This window comes from Octodon degus, unplaced genomic scaffold (genome assembly GCF_000260255.1).
Source record: "Octodon degus isolate 3935 unplaced genomic scaffold, OctDeg1.0 scaffold00020, whole genome shotgun sequence".
NCBI classification, from domain to species: Eukaryota; Metazoa; Chordata; class Mammalia; order Rodentia; family Octodontidae; genus Octodon; species Octodon degus.
Window position 1 is genome coordinate 23,311,273 of NW_004524596.1, and position 8,086 is coordinate 23,319,358.

Genomic DNA, 8,086 nt, shown 5'->3' on the forward strand with positions numbered 1-8,086 from the left:
AAAAAAGAAAGTAGTGATAAAAAAAAAACAGCATTATAAATGATATAAGATTTCCCTAAACAAAGTAATAAGAGTTCAACAATGGTTGCTTTATTACAAGATGCTATCTTCAAGTTAGGTACTCAGATTCCAAATATTAATGTGCAAGATTCATGTTAAAAAAATAAAACAATAATAAAGAACTTAAGCTCAAGGCGTTTCTGGTGCCGGCAGCTGCAGCCTGAATTTAAAGCCCAGGCAGCTGGAGGGGATCATGGTCAACAGCAGGCAGACCTTCATTGCCATCAAGCCCGATGGTGTGCAGTGGGGCCTCGTAGGAGACATCATCAAGCGCTTTGAGCAGAGAGGGGTCTGCATTGTTGCTTTGAAACTTATGTAGGTCTCGGAGGACCTGTTCAAGGAGCACTATAAAGACCTGAAGGAGCGCCCCTTCTTTCCCCACCCGGTGCAGTACGTGCACTCAGGGCCCATGGTTGCCATGGTCTGGTAAGTGCTGAACGTGGTGAAGACTGGCCACGTGCTGCTGGGCGAGACCAACCCTGCCTATCCCAAGCCAAACACCATCCGCGGGAACTTCTGCTTCTAAGTGGGCTGGGACATCATCCATGGCAGCGACACAGTGGAGAGCGCCGAGGAGATTGCGCTGTGATTCATGAGAGAGGAGCTTGTGGACTATAGGAGCTGCGCCCAGGACTGGATCTATGAGTGACCAAGAGATGGTGGGCCAAGCAGCGGCAGGGACCAGACTGCAGCAGAGCCGAGTGGCCCAGAACGTCCCTGTCACCTGGAGGACAACTGAAGCTGTGCACTCCAGTCCCTTCAGTGTTATGTCCTGCAGCTGCCACCTCACAACAGGCTTAGTTGAGTGGGTCATGTAGCCTTGTCTCTCTCTCACTCCCCACCCCTGCATCCTACCCTCGTGGCACTGAGCCTGTAGCAGACATCTGTGGTGGACCTGCCAGATTGTCAGGACTCTGCCCAGTGTAGAGGAGTCATCAGAAATGAAAGATATCCACCCTTAAAAATAAGAAAAAAAAAACTCAAAAGAGGGGGAAAAAATCAGAGTAAAAAGAAAAAGAAATTTAAACATTAGCTGCTCCTTTCAAAAAATGAGGACAAATCAACAATACAATTATCCAAACTATTCTGGGTATGTACCTAAATATATCCCCCTTTTTTCATTTGTCCTCTTCCTCATCCCAGTTTTTCCTCCTCAATGAACAACTTCTTTCTCTTTCACAGTATCTGTTGTACCTTTTAGATTTTAATCACTCTTTCATGTTCTCACAATACTTTATTAATATTCATCAAGGTAACTCATTTTTCAAAGTACTTAAGAACAGCAGATTAAAGCTTTCATTGAACTCAGCAAATTTTGTATGTTGTCTAGCTAGTGCCTGCTAAAGTGTGGTTATAAAACAGACTAAGAGTATATTTTTGAGAAACTGTTCTACAGGAATTCATAATCCCACACTAGAGGTGAGATAGATAGATAGATAGATAGATAGATAGATAGATAGATAGATAGAATACATAGATACATAGATGATAGCTCAAAAGGAGGGGTTGCTGGTCAGTAGTATGATCTGATCAGTAGTACTTATGCAGAACACACATCTAAAATATGCTTTGAAGAAAGTTTATTATTCAAATTAATGGTAGGAAAGACATAAGACTAGGAAAAGCAAAGTTACAGAAGAAAAATAAATAATGCACTCTCTAAAATGTAACTAGAGATAAAATCAGGTTGTTCTAATGTCTAACAATAGTGCCTCTCAAATGACAAACTATTAAACATCATGCTGTATTTAAATGTTTTAAGCATCAGAGTATAACAAGAAGAAATCTTCCAACAAATTATAGCCATAAAAATCCTGAGCTCTGTGAGAAGATACTAGGTATAGTGCATCTCCTCAGTCAGAAGCAGAGAAGCATGGAGAGCAGACAGCTGGGGCTGCAGAGCTCCCCCTGAAGAAAGCAAACTTCACAGGAAAGGAGGGAAGTGAGCAATAGGGCTTTCTCTTGTGCTCTTTGCCCAGGCAGCAGCAGGGCTTTCCCACCCAGCCTATCTTTACATTTCACATCTACAGCAAACCACTGTAAAAATGGGTTTCTACACCTGGGAGATAGAAATGTGTCTGTGTATTTGACGAAAATACTTGGCATCAGTGTCTTTTGTTAATCCTCTAAAAAGTTTTTGTTTCATTTTTTGAAGCACTAGAAGGCTTTACCCTTGATTCTCTGGCATACAATGGTCCAGACTTCATGGTCTGATAGAGCCACATGTGGCTCCCGAGCACCTGAAATGGGCTGATCCATAATCTTAGGCTGCAGATGGAAACTATATACCAGATTTCTCAGCTTCAGGGCGGAATAATCTAAGAATATTGTAAATGGTTTTTAGATTTCCTTTCAAACTGATAATATTTTACTCTATTAAGTATTTATTATTTTTGTTACTTTTATCAGTTTCCTCAATCATTTGAACTCTGACTACCAGGTATTTTTAATTATTCAGGTAGCTATTGTTAGGTTTCTGTTGAATAAAATTTCTCCTTATGTTGTTTAATTTTTATGCCTATAAATTATAATCTGAGCAGCTATTATGAAGATAACAATATGTAATATTAAAAAACATTTAAAAAATTAAGAAGGGGCGAGGGAGATGGTTCAGTAGAATTCAGTAGAATAAGCACTTCCCTGGCAAGTGCAAGGTCCTGTGTTCAATCCCTGGTTCCACCAAAAAAAAAAAAATTAACCGTTATTAATCTCCTATTATCTCATTTTAAAATTCTGTATGAGACTGGGAGATAGCTCAGTGGTATAAGTCCCTGGCTGACAAGTACAGGACCCAGGTTCCATCTCCAGCACCACATGTCATGCCAGTCCCATGCCAAGCCAGGCAATGAAACTAGGCAATTAAAGGTGGTGCACACCTTTAATCCCAGTGCTGGACAGGCTGAGACAGGAGGATCACTATGAGTCTGAGCTGCATGGCAAGACTCTGCACCAATTAAATGAATAAATATTTTTTAAAAGATAATAGGCATAAACATCACTAGTATTGACTGTTCACATAAGGGCTAAACACAATTTTCCTATTCTCAAACAGTTTTGTTTTTGCAAAGCCAAATACATAATTTATATTCTTAGAGACATATGGATATCTTCATTTAAAGGCCACTACTGAAAGTAGAATTTCACACAAAATTATTGAACAGGCTGATACACATTTAATATTTCATATTCTTTTAGGATATATGGTATTGCCTTTGCAGCTCAAAGTGGCATTAAGCTCATTAATTCACACAAAATGGCCTCAAATTCACAGCAATCCTCCTTCCTCTGTTTCCTGAGTTCTGAAATTACAGGTGTGTGCAACCATGCCTGACTCACACTAATATTTAGAATGAGAAAGTAATTTCTACTATATGGATAAAATTGTACAGTCCAGGGGGAAATATCTTGCTTTTTAATTTTTATATATTATATATTATGCTACCAAGTCAGGATAAAGCTACTAATTTCAGAGTAGAATTTGTAAGTTTGGATCTATGTTAAATGTTATCCAAAGAGAATTTCATCTTTGGAAAACTCAGGCAGTGCCTCAAGGAATGAGAAACCACTGATCAACTTTTATACAATCATCAATATCTGATTATATATATTTTCCCATTGTCTTACCCTCTCCCGTAATTTCATGACATACAAGGCTGCTGCAATAGTACATAACAAGGAAACTTAAGTCTGAATGCCTAGAGTCTCTGTGACACTGGAGCCCTGTGACAATGCCTTTTCATGACAGAATGGGCTCCTCTCCATTCATCAGAAGTCATACTTTTAGCTGTTTATTAAACTTTTATGACAAGATGATAGATTAGGGCCCTCACATCACATACCCATTGTTCCTGCCAATTCAAGCAGTACCCATTTCCTTTTGAGCAGTTAGGGTCTCATTAGGAAAACAATAGCCACAGTAGATATTCCCACCAAGAAATTATTTCTTGGTGGGATTCACATATGAGGAATTCCCTAGCCAACCTAATCAAAACAAGGAAAGAAAAAAATCCAAATTCATGCCATGAATAAAAAGGACGAAATCACCACAGACTCTATAGAAATTCAGAAGACTATCAATTAAGTCTTATTTAATTTAGTCAGAAGACTAAATTAAAAAGATAAGTCAATTTAATTTAGTCAGAAGACTAAATTAAAAAGATATAAAACTTCTGGATAACCAAATATCAGTCAGTGAAATTTAAAAAGTAATCAAAATCCTGCCAACAAAGAAAAGGCTAGGTCTTGATGGACTCACCTCTGAATTCTCCAAAAAATTTAGAGAAGACCTTATGCCAACTCTTCTCAAACTCTTCAATGAAATTGAAAGGGAAGCAATACTTCAAACTCATTCTTGGAGGCAAGTAGTACTCTGATACCAAAACTAGAGGAGGACCCAACCAAATGAGAACTACAGGCTAATCTCCTTAATGAACATAGATATAAAAATCCTCAATAAAATACTAGCAAGCAGAATGCAGCAAGTCATCAAGAAGATTATACAACACAACCAAGAGGGATTTATCCCATAAATGCAGGAATGATTTACAGGAATGATTTACTATACTCTAAACCATCAATGTAATACACTACATTAGCACAGCCAAAGAAAAAACCACATAATCATCTCAACAAATCCAGATAAAGGTTTTGGCAAAGTCCAAAATTCATTCAAGATAAAAACAGTACACAAAATCAGAATAGATGGTTTTTACCTCAACTTAATAAAAGCCATCTATGGCAAACCAACAGGCAATATCACAATAATTGGACAAAAATTCAAAGCCTTCACTTTAAAATCAGGAAGAAGACAAGGATGTCCACTGTTGAATACAGTTCCAGAAATAATAGCAAGAGCAATTAGACAAGAGAAAGAAACAAAAGGAATAATGATTTGGAAAGGGAAAAGTAAAATTATTACTATTTGAAGATGACATGATACTGTACATAGAAGACCCTACAAAACTCCTTAGTAGATTGTAGACTTAATAACCATATTAAAAAAAAACATATTCAATTGCACAGCAGGATACAAAGACAATACTCAAAAATCAATAGCATTTCTATACAAAAACAGAAAATATAGAGAGAGAACTTACAGAAGCCATGCCTTTCACAATAACACCAAAAAAGTGAAATACTTAGGAATAAATCTCACAAAGGAAGTAAATGATTTATACTATGAAAGTTATAGTACTCTGAATAAAGAGATCTAAAAGGATTTCAGAAAATGGAAAAGATGTTCCTTGCTCCTCACTAGGAAGAACCAACATTGTGGAAATGCCTATACCCCCAAAATTGTTATACACATTCAATGCAATCCTGATGAAAATTCCATTAGTATACCTCACACATCTAGAAAAAAAATTCCAAAAATTCATCTGGATCCAGAATTTTACACCTAGAATAGGAAAAGTGATCCTGGGCAACAAAAGAAAGGTGAGTGATATCATAATTCCTGATGTGAAATTATACTACAAAGCTACTGTGATAAAATCAGCATGGTACTTGCAAAAAGTAGACTGGAGGATCAATGGAAGAGATTAGAAGATGTATACCCAACTACAAGCACATTCAGCCACCTTATGTTTGACAAAGAAGCCAAACATGTTAATTGGAAGAAAAATAGATGCTTTAATAAATGTTGCTGGAATTTAAAAAAAAAATAGCTTTCCACATGCCAAAGGCTTTAAATAGACCCATAACCAACATCATGCACAAAACTACAGTCAAAATGGATCAAGGATTTAAATATTAAAACTTAAACACTAAATCTTCTAAAAGCCAAAGTAGGTAGAAACCTTAAGGGCAAAAGCGTAGGTAGAGTTCATGAATGAAAAATAAACTGTGTGGGAAATAGTTTAAAAAATCAACAATTGGGATCTCATCTTTTTGAAAAGTTTCTGCATGTCAAGAGAAATCACCAACAGAGTAAGAACAAAATGAAGTGGGAAAGGACTCCTCTCTAGAACATATGAAGAATTTTTAAAAATCAGGCCTCCAAAATTCCAAGACCTATCCAAATATGGGCATCTGAGATGAATATATATTTCATTAATGAAGTGATATAATTGCCAAGTAAATATTTGATAAAATGTTCAACATCATTGGTCACTTAAGAGATGTAAATTAAAACAATGCTGAGATAATGTCTTATGCCAGAAAGAAATGCTACCATCAAGAAGTTGATCAAAGGGCTGCGGAGATGGCTCAGTAGAATAATTGCTTCCCTGGCAAGCACAAGGGCCTGAGTTCAATCCCTGGTTCTGAAAAAAAAAAAAAATTGATCAATAACAAATGCTGGAGAGTCCATGGGGGGAAAAGAACTCTTCTCCATTAATAAGCATTCAGACTGGTACAGCCATTATGGAAATCAGTATGGAGATTCCTTTAAAAGCTAGGATTCGAGATCCCATTCAAGCCAGCTATTCCCTTCCTAGATATTTTTCCAAAAGAACTGAAAATATCATACCACAGCAACAGATGTGCACCCATTTTTATAGCAGCACAATTTGTCATAGCTAAATCTTGGAAATAACCCAAATTCCCAGTAACTGAGCATTGGATAAAAAATATGTGGTATCTTTACATAGTCGAATATTATTCAGTTATAAAAAAGGATAAATTTGAGACTTTAATTGACAAATGAATGCAAATAGAGACTATACTGTAAAGTAAACTAAATCAGACCCACATATACAAACATCATATTATCTTGCTAGTGTGAGAACCTAAAAGAGTAATTTCAATCTAAAAGGTACAGAGCACACTGGCACCATGTTAGGATGAAGGGGAAGGAAGAGAAGTGCTTAAAGCAGCCAGAGTGGGTGCAGGAGTGGTGTTGAACTCATGGATGAGGCAGGCTCCCCCTCCTTCCCGCCTCAGTGGATCATGCCCAGAACAGCAGTGGTGGCAGCAGTTGTGGGGGGAAAGTGATTATGCAGTGCCAGCATAGGAAGGGATGCTGTTTCCAGTTACAACACAGGGATCACAACAGACACAGCCATCACAGAAGCACTATGTCATGACCTCACCTATCAGTTTAAGGAGACCACTGGGTGCTGACACAAAAACTCACTGAGACTCTGAAGCCCTTCAGGGTTTTGAAGAGGAAGAAAAACTGCAGCACAGGATTTTAATTTCGGGAAAATTAAATAAACTGGTGAAGGAGTTGATAGGAGAAATCAGTGAAAACAAGAATCTTCCACAATCTGTAATTGAAAATGTTGGAGGAAAAATTTTTACATTTGGCTCTTACAGATTAGGAGTACATGCAAAATGTGCTGATATTGATGCATTGTGTGTTGCACCAAGACGTTTTGATCAAAGTGACTTTTTCACATCATTCTATGATATATTGAAATTACAGGAAGAAGTAAAAGATTAAGGAGCTGTTGAAGAGGCATTTGCACCAATCATCAAACTCTGTTTTGGTGGGATACAGATTGATATTTTGTTTTCAAGATTGTCATTGCAGACTATTCCAGAAGATTTGGACCTATGAGACAACAGGCTGTTTAAAAAATTAGACACAAGGTACATAAGAAGTCTTAATGGTTGCAGGGTAACAGATGAAACTTTACATCTAGTAACAAACATTGACAACTTCAACTTAATTCTCAGAGCTACCAAACTGTGGAACAAATGCCACAACATCTATTCCAATATATTAGGTTTCCTTGTTGGTGTTTCCTGGGCTATGCTAGTAGCAAGAACTTGCCAGCTTTATCTAAATGCAATGGCATGAACTCTTGTACATTTGACACTGAAAGAAAAATTAGGAAATACTTGGTTTTGATCAGGTTATGAATAAGTAATGATATATTGATTTTATTTATAGAATTGTTCTGTAGTGCATACAAGTCAGCGGTCAGCCAGCAAATATATTTTTTGTGCTCACTGAAGCTCCATATTCTTTTGCCTTCTATCTGATATCTTTGAAAAAAATGAAAAATCTTTTTATGTGTTCCCTCCCTTTTTATCCTTTTGTATATATACACAAGGTAAGACTTACTCCGCACAAACCAAA

At 37.1% G+C, this 8,086-nt stretch overlaps 2 pseudogenes; both read left to right on the plus strand.

The window, feature by feature from the left end:
* The first annotated feature begins 201 nt into the window (after positions 1-201).
* LOC101569022 lies at positions 202-709 on the plus strand (annotated as a pseudogene).
* Positions 710-7,018: 6,309 nt separating this feature from the next.
* On the plus strand, positions 7,019-7,855 carry LOC101577249 (annotated as a pseudogene).
* Positions 7,856-8,086: the final 231 nt, after the last annotated feature.